Below are 19,157 nucleotides of genomic sequence, written 5' to 3'. Positions count from 1 at the left end.
TGGAGATTAATAAAAATTCTGCTTATTCCTGAATCACAGTCCACCTTATCTCCCCCTAGGTCTAATGAGGTGAATATATTTGCCACTTAAATTGCTCATGACTGTGATGCCAACACCAAAATATATCTCTGGCTTTTATTAATCAGAAAAACTATTTCCTGTTTCAATAGAAGTGTGCAGAACACTTTTCCTAAATATAGGTGGACTGCACAGTCATACAAATAGTATATCCAAGTCATATTGTGCAAAATGCTGTAGTTATGTATTATTAATGTTGAAGGATTTATTGATTTTATGTTTTATGAGGAACATTTTTCAGGGTTATGGTGTTATAAGAGGAAGCAGTTGCTATGGAATTAATATTTAATATGGAAATATTAATATTAATTAGCTCTCATTGTTTTTAATTCCATGTTTCAGGTATAAAGTCAAAGTTAGCAGAAACAGACAGCTGTTTTGCAATCATTAGGGCTTGTCAGCAGAAAATGTCTAACTTTGAGCATTTGTCTTACAAGAAATATCTATATTTTAAGAGAAAGTATACATATATAGAGTTTTTATATATGTACTGTACAGTATGTACAGCATATTGAATACTGCAGTCCAAGGCAATTCAAATCAACAAAAAACATCTCTAAATGAAACAACTTGTTAAGAATGAACAAAAGTCAGGTTTGGTGAATCAAAAAAAGGGGTTAAAGGTGATTTACCCTTTAAAGCTGAGAGGTTTCTAATTACCATAGACTCTTTATATGAGCACCTAAAAGCCTTAATTCTAATTAATTATTCTGGATGTAGGGTGAATTACTGCATTCTGAGTCTTAATTAATACTCCCTTGGTATTTTTGCAATCTGTCTTTAATTATTAACGGTAAATGATAAAAGTTGTCAAATGTAATGAGGGATTAACAAACAGCACTTTTGCAGTAATAGCTATTGCCTCTGAAACGGAATCATAATTTTCTAGCAATTTACTAATGAGTAATCACTTAGAAAAAAAAGTATGATAATTACTAGTTTTACGCTATGCTTCATAATAACGTGAACTCTATTATAGTCATAACTGCTATGCTGTAGTCTGAAACCCTGGATAATACAAATGTATGAAAATGTGTGGTTCAGGTCCCAGGTGGGGCACTCTTGTTATATCCTTAGGCAAAGTACTTCCCTTAAACTTCTCCAGTACACCTTCACCTGTATAAATGAGTAGTTTCCAGGTCATCGTTTTAAAAGAGAAATGTCTGTCAATTGACTCATCTGGTCAAATAGGATTAAAATAAAAAGTAATACCTGTGCCCACTAATGCATCAGGCAATGTAGAAAAAGGTCTCTTTACCCTCATACAGGAAATGATGAATCTCATGATACATTTTAAGTCTGTCAGGACATAGCCCTCTCAAACTTCATTGAACCAGAAACACATTCTTTAAGGCACAGTTCACAGAGGTGCTGCAGTAAATATATAGATTGCTTGAGGAATGGGACACTGAGGGGAAGCAGCAGTGTGGCCTTTAAGAGGTTTATCACCTCTGACAGCAAGCCTATTCATTCTTCTCCTTCTCTTTTTTGCCAGAATGGTCTGAGTTTGACTTAATCTTCTTACACACCATGTCCTGTACACATTTCTGTGGTTTGTGCTTTACTGGAGAAGCATTTAGGCTCCCACCTCCCACCGGGTTGCTAATAGCAGGGCAGATTAGTGAAAGTCCCCCAATGAAAAGCTGAAAATGCCATCTGACTCGGATTGCCAAGTACTAATTCTAGCCGAGTACTAATTTTAATTTTAAAGCAAAAGAAATAAAACCAGCCCAGTACAATTAAGGTTAGCGGTCCGTCGTCCTAGATTAGCAGTCTTCATACTCCTGGCAAGACCTAGTAAATAAATCACATCTTATAATTAGAGAAGAAAAGCGTTTAATTGCATTGTACGTGTGTTACATGGTGTAGACTTGTCAGATATAAAGGTTTTGGTAATCAATTATAAAAGGAGATACAAGTAATATTTTGTGAGCCAATGTTGCAATTAAAGTAAGCAGACATATTTTCACACTCTGTCTCTAGCACAGAGGGAATGAAATTCTATTCATTTCAGTGATGAGTGGATGATACAGCCTTCCTTGCTCCCCACTGTACAACCTCCTCATACACTCCTGTTTTACTTCTTACTGATTAATTCAAGGGCTGCACTGTTCCAGGACGAAAGTAATACACAGTGGAGGGTTCACCTCCTTATTCCCCTGAATACTGTAAACACACATTGTTCTGGCAGAGGAAACAGCGGAGGAGAGACCGGAGGTTGATCTGGAGTGCCCTGTTGTCTGAATTCCCCAATACTTTTTTTTGCTTTTTGAAAAAAACATTCATCACTTTCAGCCAAGTCAGCTCCCAGCCATGATCTATATTCTTAATGATCCACACATTACACCACAGTATTACAGCAACCTACTGTACCGTTCTGCTTTCCTCACTCTCTGGTATTGTGTTACTGTATTACCAGTACTCGCCCCTCCTTGCTGTTTTGAAAGCCAGTTTCAGCAAAAAATGTGAGAGTGGCAGTGATGATTCAGCATATGAGAGACCTTAAAAATGTGCTAGCACACTCATAAAACATGCTTTCTCTGTTCGTTGTCATATTCCATCTTTGCGATTTTTGCCCACTATGCAGGTAAAAGCAGCTGGCTGGAATAATGATTGCTGAAGAATGTGTTCAGATGGAGTAGCCTGTTGAGAGAGCAGGAGCTGTGACATGACAATATACAGTGTGGGGAGTTTTGCCACATTCTGAAGTACCCGACTCTAGCTTAATTTTAGAGTAAAATTCAAACTGAATAATAAGGAGAAAAGTGCAAAACAATTTGTAGATACATTTGTTGGAACTTCCACCTCTTCTTTTCTGTTGCTATATTTGAGGTTCTATTTCAAAAAGATGAACGACACTTTTGTTTTTAAAAAAGCAACTTTTCTAAAGTGACATTTGGTTTAGGTGTCCAAAATGCAGTTCAGTGTTTTAGCACAGACACGGCAATCTCATTGAGGCAGGCTTCAACTGTCACTGCTTTTTCAACGACTCTTGCATCCACTATTTGCGGCACAGAGTTGATATACTGCCTTCCCATTAATAGGGAAAATGTGCTAGGAGTGCAGAAAAATGATTAAAAATATGTCTGACGTGAAAAATGCACGTAAGTGTACTCATTACGGGTTTTCATCACTCACAGACTTTAACTTTTTGATGTATGAAGCATTTAACAATGGATGTTTTTTTAGCAGGGGCTTAAAATTATAATCTTGTTTTCTTTACAGCCCCGTGGCCTGTTTCTTTTCTGCCTTGTGTCTGTACAACCTCCCTGAATGATTCTGTATACTACAGCCATTGCACAGGCCAGAGCACCATCTCCAGAGGGCAGACGCAGTGTCAGCTCAACTTCTTGATGATGCATCTCAATAAAGGCAGTGATTCACATGTGCGCGTGCCTGTCCTCTAAAGACACTGTCATTCAGTCTGTGAAGACAACGGGTTAAACAGATTTATATATGGAGTGCATTTGCAGTGATCAAATTGCAATACACGTGGCCCAGCATGTAAATCAAATCCAATTCTGTTTTGTCTGGCCAATCCTTCTTAGCAGGTGCCTTAGCATTCGAAGCCTTGATTCTGATTTCTAAAGGAAAGAAAAGCAAACACACACGAGAAAGTCATTGTGCCCCAAAAAGGAAAAAGAAACATATGAAATTGCTTTCCTAGTTGGGATGAGAAAAATCCTGGACGTTTCCTTATCTTTTTGAAACCAAATTACAAAACAGTGAGAGAAAGAATTCCAGACTGACAGCTTTGTGGGCTCAGAAGATTGAAGATCATTTTGAAAGAGTTTTATGTCTTTTGAGCTTCTGTAGCCAAATGGCATCCACTGAAAATGTTTGCACTCAATCCTGTAAGTGCAGAGCACTAAGCACCAAGGACTCATTACCTAATTATTCACTGAGGCTGACATTTCTCCTTCAATATATGACATGCTCTTTTAAGTCTTTTTTTCACTGTCAGGTCAGAACTCAAATGGTAATTATGTTAATGACATTTAACAGAAAATAAAGCTGAAAAGGGGTACATTAAAAAATCTTCTCCTACTGTACATGTGTGAGCATTTATGACAGATGACACCTAGCTATGAGGTTTTTCCTTTTCTTTGAATAACATATGAGAGTAATGACCAATGTATTCATGAAAAGGGAATATGATGCAACATATGTTAACTTGAACATAATGTTTTTTGAAAAAATATGCATCTGGTCTTTTTATGGTGGAATATTATTGAGATTATTGACTGTAACTTGATTGAGTTTTGAAGTTTTAAATGTATGCATTTTAATTTATGAACGCAGATCTCTGTATGGTTCATATTATTACTCTTCCTTTATTATTTTAGCAGGTAGATCAATAAACTTACAAATTTGCAATTACAATGATGGCCACAAGGGACACTTATACCATTTATGACCTTGAAAAAAATCAGATTTTCATACTGCAAAAAATCCAAAGAGTATGGAAAGGCTTTTGGTCTGAGTGTACAGCATCATGTGTATTTTGGCTTTCACATTATAAATGGGGCTCTTAAGTTCCATTGTAGTATATTTTAAATACAACAATTTAATAATGTTATTTTCTAAGAAACTTGTAAAGATTTTTATTTACAGAATTAAGAAAAAGACAAAAAACTTTAGCTTAGCTACATAATTTGTATACTATATTATCATTATTATTACATTTTTGCAAAGCCATCATTCTTAGCTATAAAAAGCGCGAAGTCAGCCTAATAACAGCCAAACATTATGGGTGGCATTTTATCCAATGGAATTAGAAAACCTAATTTAGAGCACTATCTGTGGTCCAGCTATTTAAAAAGGATTTTTAAAGTAAGAGATTTTCCCCCATTGCCCAAACTGAGCTTTCTTATCAGGACTTTACCAGCTGCTTGGGATGCTGTTGAGCCATTACTGATGACTGCACAAATGCTAACTGGTTTCTATTTAATAGTGCCTTAAGCCAGCACCCTTTCTACTACTTACCATGCTTCTCATTCTGAGCTCTCTGGCTTTATCACACTTAATCTTCAAGTGTTTCCAATATTCCTTTGAACAACATTTTGTATAATTCCATCGTGGCTTTGTGGTGTATACTTGTATATTCTAGACACCAAGCTAAGGTCACCTTCGCTGATGATTATGTCTTTTCAAATATCTACACTGCTGTGCAAACATCTTAGGCACAATCAAGAGGTACATATACACGTATAGTATGCTAAAAGCATCAAGAATTTACTCAAAGCCTCTGCAAGAGTTTCCTGCTATTATAACACCTTTGACTGTTATCAATACAGTTTAGTTTAGTGAGATGAAGCCAAGCCTGCCAAGCAAAACTGTACATGAACAGCCAATATGAGGTGTTGTAGCTAATCCATCACATATACCAATCACATCTAATTTACTCATTGTCAGGTGTTCCTGTTCATTAACATCATTTGCTGCTCTCTACAAATCCATAAAGCTACAAGGCTGCACAGCAACATACAGTACTGACTCTAAGCTTAGAACAACATTACTGAAAGCTCAATAGCAGATTGCCATAGAATTGTACTTTCATTTCAATTCAAAATACTTTATTGCCCCAGGGGGGGCAATTTAAGCAGCCAGCAATGCAAGCAGCCAGCAATGCAACACACAACACATGACAGAAACAAAAACCAACAAAAAATATTGCTAGGAAAAAAGTATACATACTGTAGATAAAACAGTAAAAGGACTGTTGAAGTGGTGGAAAGGTATTTAGGAAGGTACAGTATTAGTACTGTACATGTACATTTGTAGGGAAGGTCTGTCCAATAGACATCAAATTGATAAGGCGTAGAGGTTACAAATGAAGCTAAATTTCCTTTTATTTGTATTTGGCACAAAGAAGGAAAATATTTAGTGACATAAGAAGAACAGGGCAAAATATTGATGACTTTTGCACAAAGTAATGTACAGTATATATATATATTTCTCCAAATGTGTGTAAGAAATATTATTCAGAAGAGACTAATTCATGTCAATTATGTTTCAGTTCCTATGTAACACAGCTGTTACAGCCTTAATTAAAAATGACAGAGAAAAGAAAAAAAAAACATATGGAAAACAAAGACTATCGTATCTTAGTCAAAAAGATTTATTGGAAATTCTAATAACAAGGCAACTGAAAATATATAGATATGTTCAATGGATTCAGTAACAGCAGAAATGTTATTTGCAGATTCCAGATGGAGAATTATAAATGAGAACAAAGGCACAAAGAAACATCTCCTGTTCCAAAAGTCTGAAGCTCTTGTCTTAGATTAAAAAATAATATAACACTATTTTCATAATGGATACAACAAAAACAACAGACAAGAATATATTAAATTTACAGGTTTAATACGAAAAGATTAAATTCAGAATGATGCAATAGTCATAGGATGTATTACAAATAAGGAAGCTCTCAACTCAGATTAATACAATTTAAAGCCTAGTTAATGTGTAAATAGATATTGTTATTCCTTATTGCAACCCTTCATTATTTGCAGCTTAGGATACTTTAATTAGGCAAATTTATTACCAATTTAAATACACACTTTCAAATCTAGGAGAATCTTTGAATCACTTAATTCCTTTGTATCAAATCTCTCTTTGCTCCTGGCAAATTTTCCATATATCCTATTATTTATACATTATTAATATGTACTGTACAATGATAATAAGTTCCAGAAAGCTGCAGGTAAAAAGAAAATTATTGTTTTTGCACCTAAACAGCTGATTATGCCGTTTTAAAAGATGGCACTGAAATGTTTTACCTAGAAATTTGTTACAACAAAATAACAAGCTTGAATGTTGACCTCTTTGGCCTAATATGGGTCAGAGACAAGTAAAGTATACTGTAATTTAAGAGCTCCAGTGCAGCTCTATTATAAACACTTCAAGCACAGAAATATGATTAATTTGGGTGATGCTTTATCCAACACAATTTACATTTTACCCAGTTTCTACATTAACTAAAGCACTCTGAACCCATGAGGCCAGACTCCTGTCCACAATGTGCCCCACAACTTTGTAGTTAGCCAAGAGCCCTAACCTCTATATGACACTGCCATTGGTAGCATGTTATACAGTACCTGCTGCAGTACCATAAATGCACATACTGTACAGTAGGTTTGAAACCTGTACTCTTAAAATGAGCCACAATCTTGGAAAAAGTATTTTTCTGCAGACCGCTTGAAAAGCCAAAATATGTTACTCCATACTTCACACCATACAGTACAGCCATGCAAAATTATTTTAAAAACCTATGTTCTTAGCTTCCTACAGTGACAATAATAATACACACAAACCCGTACTAAAGTAAAGTAATGGTCTATTAAAAACATGAATCAATACTCAGACATTTGAAGTTCCTCACATTTGAGGAAGACTCAACAGTTGAAGTGTTCAGTTTCTTCTTTTTTTCGCTCATTTGACACCCCAGGTAGGTTCAGGGGTAGCATTCACACACTACTTAGACAATTTTTAAGCTCAGCACTGGATGATGGGGCCCAAGTCAGGTTTAGGAAGAATGATTTTTTGTTCCTTTTTGAGTTATTTTTTTTCGGAAACTCTCTGGGGCCTGGATGGCGCAGTGCACTGCACCGTAATTGTATCCTAAAACTGAGTCTGTCTGATTAAAATTTGTAAACAAGCCTTACTGGATCTCATTCACTTGCAAGAGCTTTGATAATTGGTATTGGTTGTTTCCCAAACATACTTGTTGGTTTGGGGAACATGTCAAAATCTGAATGCCAGAGAGGTTCAGATATAGATCGCAGAAATGCTCAGTTGACAATGCTATGGTCAGGGATAGCATTCACACACTACTTACACAATTTTTAAAGCTCAGCACTGGATACTGGGGACCAAGTTAGGAATCAGAAGAGTTATTTGCTCCCATCTGAATTTTTTTTTCAGAAACTCTCTCGCCCCATAATTGTATCCTAAAACTGAGTCTGTAGGATCAAAATCTGGAACCAAGTCTTATTGAAACTCAAGATCGCAGAAATGCTCAGTTGACAATGTATGGTGAGGGATAGCATTCACTACTTACACAATTTTCAAAGCTCAGTGCTGGTTTTTGGTTTGGGGAACATGTCAAAAACCTATGCCCAGAGAAGTTCAGATATAGATAGCGGAAATGCTCTTCTGACACCCCAGGCAGGGTTAGGGTTAGCATTCACACACTACTTAGACAATTTTTAAGCTCAGGGCTGGATTTTGGTCCCAAGTCAGGTTTAGGACTAGTGGTTTTTACCTCCTATCTGAATTTTTTTTTTTCAGAAACTCCCTGGGGCCTGGATGTCACAGTGCACCGCGCAGCAATTGTATCCCAAAACTGAGTCAGTCGGATCAAAACTTGTATCTATGCATTATTGAATCATATTCAAATGCAAGTGCGTCTTTCAGTGGTCTTGATTGTTTCCCACTCGTTCTTTTTGTTTTGGGGAAAATGTCAAAATCCTTTGCCAGGTGAAGTTCAGATATAGATAGCGGAAATGCTCTGTTGATACCCCAGGTAGGGTTAGGGTTAGCATTCACACACTACTTAGACAATTTTTAAGCTCAGGGCTGGATTTTGGGTCCCAATTCAGGTTTAGGACGAGAGGTTTTTATGTCCTTTCTCAAAATTGTTTTTCAAAAACTCCCTAGGGCCTGGATTTCGTGGTGCACCGTTCGGCAATTCTATCCCAAAACTGAGTCAGTTGTAATCAAGCATTATTGAATGTCATGCAAATGCAAGTGCTTCTATCCGTGGTCTTGATTGTTTCCCACTCGTTCTTTTTGTTTTGGGGAAAATGTCAAAATCCTTTGCCAGGTGAAGTTCAGATATAGATAGCGGAAATGCTCTGCTGACACCCCAGGTAGTGTTAGGGTTAGCATTCACACACTACTTAGACAATTTTTAAGCTCAGTGCTGGTTTTTTGGTCCCAAGTCAGGTTTAGGAAGAGTGATTTTTTGCTCCTACTGTATCTGAAAACTTTTTTTTCGGAAACTGTCTGGGGCCTGGATGGCGAGGTGCACCGCCCCGTAATTGTATCTTAAAACTGAGTCTGTTGGATAAAAATTTGTCACCAAGTCTTATTGCATCTCATTCACTAGCAAGAGGTTTGATCAATGGTCTTGATTGTTTCCCACTCATACTTTTTGGTTTGGGGAACATGTGAAAATCTGATGCACAGAGAGGTTCAGATATACTGTAGATTGCGGAAATGCTCATTTGACACCACAGGTAGGGTCAGAGATGGCATTTACACACTACTTAGACAATTTTTAAGCTTAGTGCTTAATTTTGAGGCCCAAGTCAAGTTTATGAAGAGTGATTTTTTGCTCCTATCTGAAATGTTTCTTTTTCTGGAAACTCTTTTGGGCCTGGATAGTGCAGAAAACCGCGCCGTTATTATTCTGTCGGATCAAAATGTGTAACCAAGCCTAATTGAATCTCATTCACTTGCAAGAGTTTCGATCAAAGGTCTTGATTGTTTCCCACTCATACATTTTGGTTCAGATATACAGTAGATCGCAGAAATGTTGTCAACCCTGGTAGTGTAAGGGATAGCATTCACACACTACTTAGACAATTTTTAAGCTCAGTGCTGGATTTTGGGGTTTAAGTGAGGTTTAGGAAGAGTGATTTTTTGCTCCTTCAGTATCTGTATTTTTTTTTTCGGAATCTCTCTGGGGCCTGGATGGCCCAGTGCACCGCACCGTAATTGTATCTGTCGGATCAAAATTTGTAACCAGCATTATTGAATCCCATTGACTTGCATGGGCTTTGATCAATGGTCTTGATTGTTTCCCACTCATATTTTTTGGTTTAGGGAACATCAGAGAAATTCAGGTATACAGTATATAATATAGTAAAAATACCATTACAAGTGAATAATGTAGCCACACATGCCAGCTTACTAGAGCCTACCCTTCAGAAAGATTTATATATGAAAATATTATTCATGATATATTAGGTACAACGTGAAGTATTTTGAAGAATACACAATAAATGGTTCTTTTATTTAATAATGGTAAGTATACCACATTATTGTTGACAACTGTATCGAAGTATATTTTTAAAATTATCTTCCAATTATCCATATAGTATGCTGTTGTCTGAATGCATTTTGCATTTCTTGGTAGTGTGTCTCCCTTTTCTCAGAAGTGAAACCTATTGCTACACAACTATGCACAGATGTGCCAAGATGGATTTGTCCACTATTTCCTTAGTACCACAATCTTCTAGGTTTTGCTTGAAGTGCTTGGTGGTAGTTGATATTTATTTCAGAGGCTAATTGAATCAAATGACCGGATAAACAGGCTTTTTATCAGTGTGAGTTAATTAATATTAAAAACTGCTGCCGGGCAATCAATGTATAGATTACGTGTCCACTTTTAAGTGTATCAGAAAAGGATTTTAGAAGAACAGTACATGGTTTTATTTACTTTGCATCTACACTTAACAAATAACTGAAAGATACACCATCTTATCTGGTACTGGGAGAGGAGAGTGTCTTCAGTTTTTCTCAAGGAATTCTATACAGTCTTTGTTTTTTAAAGGCTGTAAATCCACAGTTAAACTGTGGTCAGCCTGAAATCCCACAAGTTGTAGACACATGGTCTTTTTGTTAATACAGCTATATACAGAGTGCAGCACTAGGGCCCAGGGTTCAATTCCCAGTGTGCTCTCCTTGTGAAATTTCTGATGGAAAAAAGTTTGCATGGGTTTCCTCCGGATGCTCCAGTTTTCTCCCTCAGTCCCAAGACATTCTGGAGTTTCTAACTAAAGTAGTTAGAAAATGGCTGGCTGGTATATAAGATGCATGTAACTAACTGAGAAATACCAGACTGTGTTTATGGAATCCATAGTACTTCATGAAATATGAAACATTTATTTGAGACCTTCTCACTAACTGTGATTCAGAATTCGCCACTGTGAGATTTCTAAGACCACATTACAAATTAACACATTCTCTCAGCTCATCAAAACTAATTGCACAGTAAAATAAAGAGATTATACAGTACACTGCGTATACAATATATTGTCTCAACCACAAGAGTAGGCAGAGCTCTGGATAACGGTTGGAAACAGTCACAGTAGCAGCAGGGCTATCTCATAGTCTGAAGAGGTTTTTGAAACCTTCAATCAGAGGAATTTCAACCTTGGTTTATCCTACGGTTTTCCCCAGAAATGTATTTCCCAGACACTGCCATCTTAATGTGGCTAACAGGTAATCTGTTTGAAAATCTGTTAAATTAGATGTACACACTGATCTGCAGCATTCAGATTAAAAGCTGGCCTCAGTGGCTACGATGCAGAAATCCAGCCTCTCTTCAACTGTAGAGCACTGTAGCCGATGGCAAAAGATTATTGCACCACACTCAGAAAACTAAATCAACAAATGTAAACATGCCAATCCAGCTGTGACACCACAAGCTTATTTTATTTATATTCATTAGTGCATTATTGCTTGTGGTGATAATCAGGCAATTTAAGTTCAGCTGAATAAAAATCCTTTAATAAGTCCACATGAGGAAATTCAGCAGAGCATCCAGGGTTTAACTATATAGAGAAGACTGAGCAAAGCCTTCTCAATTCAACTTTTCACAGGTTTTCACAAGCATCCTTTAGAATGGATTTATATTTTAAAGACAGCTTTACTGGGATGGAATGGGATTATTGTCTGTGAAATGAAGTGTTTTTGATTTACAGAAGGCTTCAGGTTCAGAAGTCTTTTCTTGTTCAGATGACAAGATATGAAGGCTGTTTATGCCCAAGTGTCATCTGTAAAACACAATACTTCAAAAAAGACAAAACATGTTGCACATCAGAGCCCTCACTCCCTCACCTCCACAGACACAAACATCCACATTTTATTGATGGGCTCCACCTGAAAATTGCAGCTGTATGTAAGTATAAGAACTGTCGAAAACATGCCAGACTAGCATCTGAAATAATAAACAGCACATACACAGAACAATCCATTTGTGCACTGTGTAAGATGCATAGAAATATTGCATACTCTATCTAGCATTTGTTACATTTAAGCTACTTTCTGTATCTAAGAGGTACCCAGTTCTTGAATTTTCACATTACAAGCACAAAGTTGAGTTTCAGAGATATACAGTAATTTGACTTTCAGAGCATTCTGCTATCATGGTAGACAAGATATTGCACTTCAAGCACAGCAGTCCTGTGGACATTTTCACTCACTGGCTTATGTTTTATTGCTTTGGGCATGACTAGAAATACAGATCATCTGTAGGTGAAATTCAACAGAAAGGTAGGGTGCAATACCCTAAATATCTTGGCTATCTTGGTTCCATCAAGAGACTAGTCTTACAGAAAATGAGAATTAATTTTGTGTGCAGGTACAGGCTTGAGTTTCCAAAATATCTTACAGCCACACTAATGTACAATGATGTCTAATACTGTAGGTCCTTATTTATTCAAGATCAAGAAGACAGGAGACTTTTTTTGCTAACATTTCATTTGAAATGAATAATTTGCTTAACACAAGAAGAATGCATATTAAATCTTACTTACAAATAGGGAGTCTAATAAAATTGAAATGTTTTGAGTCAAAGAGGAACTCCAGGAAATGTTATAATTTGATGTGATTGCATTCAGTAAGAACCCATTTTCCTTTTTTGAAGCAATAAAGAGAATGTCATGTACAGAATAATATATTAATCTTAAAATTACAGAGAAAATAATTCCCAAATGCTGCTTACTGTTCTGTTTTTAATGCGCTGTTCACATCTGACATCTTTGAGTAATGGCTTATCAATGCTATTCTTTTTATATTGTCTTTTTTTGCCTTGAAAATTAAATCATTTACTGCAATGGCAGCATTCAACAATTTTTCTTTCGCTCCAGCAGGACGATTCTTTGTGAACTGTATTTAATTAAAACAAACAATACAATCCAAAAGCAGCAACAAGACTATAGATTATATTTTAATAAAAGTATTTCTTTGCAAGTTAAATATAAAAGATCTTTTTGTATAGAGAGATTTACTACACATGATAAGTAGATATTTCTTTCCTTCACTGTGTCTCCGGAGGCTTTTAGAACTGTTACTGTATTAGGCTGTTACTGTATAACCTTTTTGTTCTTCAAATCCTCCCTCATTATGATGCAATGAAGATTATTTAATTGCTTTGCTGGAGGTACTTCAAGGCAGAATGCAGCACTGTATCAGCAACAGCATTCTCTTCAGTTTTTTCTAGAGTATAATGCATGAAATAACTGACAGTATGCTATAATATTGTAACGCAACGGGGGCTTAGGCGGGCGCCCTTGCCGCATTAGGTCGGCCCCATCCCGACTGAGGCTCGAACCCGGGACTTCCGCGTCTCTCTGCAGCGACCTAGCCCCGTGAGCTAAAGAGAGATCTCTCGTTAGCTCACGGGGCTAGGTCGCTGCAGAGAGACGCGGAAGTCCCGGGTTCGAGCCCCGGACAGTGTGGGGCCGACCTGATGCGGCAAGGGCGCCCGCCTGAGCCCCCGTTGCGTTACATTGGTGTCAGAAGCGGGGTGAGATAGCCCTTCGCCGGGGACGGCCATTTAAGCGGGGGAGAGTGTAACGCTTACGGCCGACAGGTACTGTGTAAGAGCCGGCGTACCAGAGCAGGTGACGTCACCGCCCTTCCCTGTGATAGCAGGACTACAGCTACTGGGCTGTGAGAGATCTCTCTTTAGCTCACGGGGCTAGGTCGCTGCAGAGAGACGCGGAAGTCCCGGGTTCGAGCCCCGGACAGTGTGGGGCCGACCTGATGCGGCAAGGGCGCTTGCTTGAGCCCCCGTTGCGTTACAATATAAAAAAATGAGGAATCAGTAACAAAACCATGCACTCAAAAGTACGTATAAATAGTGTATTAACAAAAGTACGTTTTGAACTTTTACCCGTGTGCAACACCGATAAAAGAAATTTACTCATTTGGGAAAAAAAAGAGATTTGCTGATAAAGTCAGGAGGCAATAAAATGGCCTCAGTGCAATCATTTCAAGGCTTTTAATTTTTTTTTTACATCATAATAACTAGAAATAGAGTATTCTTCAAAATCAGACAAGTAAACACTGAGAGATCTGCAGTTGTAAGCAGTAGGTTGGAGTGTATTTACATGTATCTTGACAAGACCTCTAAATGCATGAGATCCCTATTAAATACTGTACTTCCTATTTCTGTTATTCAGTATTAGCAGGTATAATTCATATGAAGGGATCTGAGACTGATCTTTGTGCAGGATCGAGAAGTTCCTCAGTTGGTCACTGATGGAACCCGCCCTAGTGCTCTGCTGTCTGTGCTGCTTTCTTTACATCAGGGCGTGAGCGATATGTTACAGGATTAACTGCGTGATTTTCAAAGCTTTTTGCAACAGAAAAAAAACTGCTCCTCATTTTCTGAAAGTATATGCTGTGCAAACAAGTTCAAGTCACTTCTGAAGTTTTTATTCTATTAATGAATGACTGAAACATCATTAAAGAATTAAACAATGCAAATGCACAGAATGACATCTTTGTGGCAACCGCCAACATATTACTAAATAGCAAGAGGTTTTAGAGACAGCCTACTCTTATTATAGCACCTCCCTGAAAAAAGTAAGTCAGTATGTGAACGTGACAGGCTTTTTATAGTAACATTTTAATGCAGCTTAAAAGTAAACTTCAATAGTATGAGCTAATGATTAAAGTAACCAGTCTAAGCCTGGGGTTACCTACTGTAGCTGCTTCAATATCTAGTAAGATATCCACAGGGATTTTTTAACTGTTCTTTGGGTAAAAGCATTTTTTTTTGTTTTCCACAGGTCTTCTGTACTTAAGAGTCTGGTTGAATGCATCCATCTATGACATTATGAATGAAAAAAATGAAAAATGTCCAGTCACATTTGAACACAGTAAAATAAATCTTATGGAAAAATATTTTTAATAAAAGGCTCTTAAGGATAATCAGAAGAAGTAACATACATCTTGGCAGCTGTGGCAGTATGTATTCAAAATTTATTTATTTTTCTTTACATTTACTGTCTTTTTCAGGCTGTACATGCTGTATCCAGCAGATCCATAAAAAGTAGTTCTGAAATTCCCTTCAGCTGACAGATACTTTGAACTAATCCATATGAGTGTGGCATTCCAACAGCCTTGAAGTGACAGATATTATTTTATCTTAAAATGCCCAGGAGCAAGGATTATGTAAATCTAACAAGACGAAGCTTTGAACACTGTGTGGCATTTGAAAGCTGCCACTTGTCAAAAATGGCAATATATTAGCGTGGAAGTAAATTGTCTGACTCATCAAGGTTTGCTGTATTATTGTATATGTTATTGTTATGCGGAAAATAAAATCTTTCAATACTATTTCTCTACCAGAGGCCAGTAATACATGATAGTGTGGCATTATGATAGAGATAGCTCTATTCCTGACATTCAACAGCTGATTGACAATTAGCAAGCTGATCCAGCTCCGCTTACAAAAAGGCCTGGTATTCATTATGCACACTGCTACATGTGCCCAAGTAATTTATCACAATACATTTTGCATTTTGCTTTAAAATTGCTCTCTCAAATTGAACCTTCCGGATGACAAAAAAATGCCACCATGCCTTATCTACTATAGCTAAGTCAATAAAGGTTTTATGTTTTATGCTTTTAATGCTGTTGCTGTTTCTTTGCTGTTACCTCACAAAAAGACACACACCTCTGTAAACAGCAGAATTTTTTTATCTGTCTTGGACTATACTGAGGCATGGCTGGCTAATATTGAAAGAAATCCATTGTCTCATTAGTGTTTGGAAGACACACATTCACATATCATGGTGAGCCTTCAATGTAACATTAAAATTCTGAATATGCAGAAAAACAAACATGCATACTGTATCAACACTACTTTATTGCTTTTGTCAGGAGTGAACTGGGACAAAACAGGATCATGTCATTCCAATATTTTACTATGTTAGTGCCACAAATAAAGTACATGTTCAAATTAAAGTATTTATGTTTTCTTAATTTCTCAATCACTGAATTAAGGCATCTAAAAGTGTATTGTTAAAGTTTATTTATTTAGACTGATGCCCATAAACCAGACAACTTAGTGTTTTTCCAAAGTTTTACCTTAGGTTTTACGGAAATAGCAAAGGAAACAATACTTAGATGACAATCAAACACAACACATTAAATTAAGGACAACATGATAAACCAAGCACAATACCGTTGAAAACTGTAAGGAAATACCATGTCTGCGACTGAAAAATTGAAGACTCTGGGTTGTACAGTATGTTGTTGTTCAGTTATGGCATACTTTAAGGGAGCCAGGGAAGTAGAGCAAGATGTACTGTATATACTGTATACAGTAATTAAAATAATGACCACAAGTGTGAAATAATTTAAAAAGCAATAAATCTCTTTAACCTTTCTCCGTTTCAGGTGCCCCGTCTTGCTGAGGAAGACAGAAATTTCTGCTCACATCAATTACAGTATGGTGACTGCAATAATTAGCAAGTGGTTATTGTCTTTCATGTTGGACAGAATGGAACCTTTTGTTTGGTTAGGGTAAACCTATTTAAGATAATTATTTTAAAAATGAAAACTATTGCTAAAGTGACCTATACTGAGTTGCATCTTCTCTTTTGCTTCTCCCAGTCTCATTAATATCATGGATGCCAGAAGAACCAACTTTTATGTTTGGAAAATATCCAGATGAAGTGAAAAATGCAAAAGGAGGGGGAGACATTTGGAGTACACATAATAACAGCATTCCTGATGATGAAGTGCTTTTCATTTTTTTTACGTCTTTGGCTTGATTGGGCTAAGAAGGTTAAATAATTGCATTACATTAATCTGCTCTAATCCATATTTACACTGTGTGTTTCTAGGTTTAATCTGAATGCATATTAATGTTCCACTGATATGGTTTTGTTCAACACCCATTGAGGTACTTAAGAAACGGTTTACATCATGTGAGTATTCCTGGTCATGTCTTTATCTTAGGGTAATTAAGATAATTTTCCAAGAAAACCACAGTGGGCTATAAATATATTTATTTTCTAATGCATGTTTAAAAATGTTTTGTAATTTCTTTGTTGGTGACTTCCCCCACTATTTCTATAAAAAGTCCTCTGCATTGCATTCTTTTAAAAAATAAACAAGACATTCTATAGATAACCTACAATTGTTCAGCTACAAATTTGCAATCATTTTTTCCCCTCAAGGACAGAGTTTAATATAAAATCAGATCTTTACAAATGTGGCTTTACTTAATCTATCTGGTTTTTATCTTTGGTGCTAAACAAGTCTCAGTTCAACATAAGACGCACTTTCCTTCACGGGTTCTGAATAAAAATGTAGCGAGAGTCAGGAAAATGTAATTTGCATTCAAGGTCAAATTCCCAAAAGTCTATGAAAGCTTAGTTCTTTTTACCTTTAACATAAGCCTGAATTCAATCTTTGTGAACGGTGCTGCTGCTAACTGGAAGAACTAAATTGAAGCTAGCTCCTTTGTAAGAAACAAAACACATCATAGAGACTATTATTGCATTTCTTAAAGGAGACTCCAATTACTAATCAATTGTAAAAGGGTTAAACCTGTGACACTTTCACACTTTCTTATTCTTTTTTTAGTCACCTGTGTTCACCACTTTTACTGTACCTACATAGGGTGAAGATGACTTCCACTGTCTTCTGCTTCACTCACTGCAATTAGCTTAGCCACTCTCCACCTTCTTCATATAAAAAATCTTTCAGTTTAGTCCAAATGTTCACCACCAGCACAGAAGCTCGCTGAAGACTCTAACAGGTAACGTCATGAGCTTAAAGCAGAGCGACAAATGTAAAAGATCACCGAGTTGCATAAACTGTGTCAATGTCAAACTGAGCAATTGGTGGAAGTCTCCATTCTGAAATGGATTTAAGATTTAATCCATCTCTCTCTCTGCCTCTGCTTCTTTCAACCTAACAAATCTCTTCAGAATCAACTGTGAAACATGAATCAGGGCGCTTTACGCTTAAAAATAGGAAAAGGAGCCTATTACACAAAGGGTTGCTGGGGACTATAACAAAATTTCCATCCATGTTCTCAAAGCCGATACCCTGGCTTCCATCAGGAAATGTCTGGCTGAGATTCTTGATACTAGTGACAGAACGAGAGTTATAGCCTGAGCTCCACCTTGTCATTTGTAACATTTCTTGTTGTCATTTTTTTTACTTAGCTAGTGAGCTAGAGAAAAGTTAATGATATAAAAAGTTTCAAAGGCAGTACACTGTCTTTGTTTTCCATTTCCAAAACTGTTTATAAACTTGATTTATTACAGTCCCTTTCTATTTTTAACAATTCATAACCTACAGACTCCCATTATTTGCAGAAAGCCAAAACACCATTTACTGTATTTTCACTACTGAATGCAATTAAAATGTTGCAAATAAATGCCTATACTTTTCAGATATTTTCAGATAGAAAGGAGAAATTGCCTAATGAATTTATTATTGGACAGCTATAAAGAACAACACTTGTGAAGAAATCCAACAGTTACATTCTTTAAACAGTGGGTGATTCAGTTATCTTGGCATGGGCAATCACACAAGATCTGAAACAGGTTTTAAGTTTTAGTTATTAAACTAAAATTAAAACAAATATGAAAGGAAATATATCTTCTGCGATAAATCAATCCTTTGTTTTTTACAAAATTAAATACAGTTTCTTCCTATACCAATCCTGAAGAGTAAAATTATTTAAGAAACAGTAAGCTACTGTATGCTTCATTTTGGGCTGAAGTGTGGTAGAATATACAGTACAGTTTAGCAGCTAGTGCTCTATAGTAAATGTGCTGTAGAGAGACCAATAGACACTTACAGTACTTGTTTAGCAATCTGTTTTGAATTATCTGAACTAAAGGTTACCAGTTCAACCCAAACTATTTGAATGCTTACTGACTGTGTCACGATTGTAGTCCCTCCTCCTTAAGGGCGCTCCGGCTCTTTCATTTTGGATTTAATTCTGTGCACCTGACCCCTGTTCCCAGCCCACCTTAAAAGCCAGGCGCTGACGTTCATCCGGGCTCTGCATCTGATTTCCGTATCGTGCG

Source organism: Atractosteus spatula, chromosome 4, assembly GCF_055471065.1.
Source record: "Atractosteus spatula isolate fAtrSpa1 chromosome 4, fAtrSpa1.hap1, whole genome shotgun sequence".
Taxonomy (NCBI): Eukaryota; Metazoa; Chordata; class Actinopteri; order Semionotiformes; family Lepisosteidae; genus Atractosteus; species Atractosteus spatula.
The sequence above is the reverse complement of the archived record's forward strand: the minus strand, read 5'-3'. Positions refer to the sequence as shown.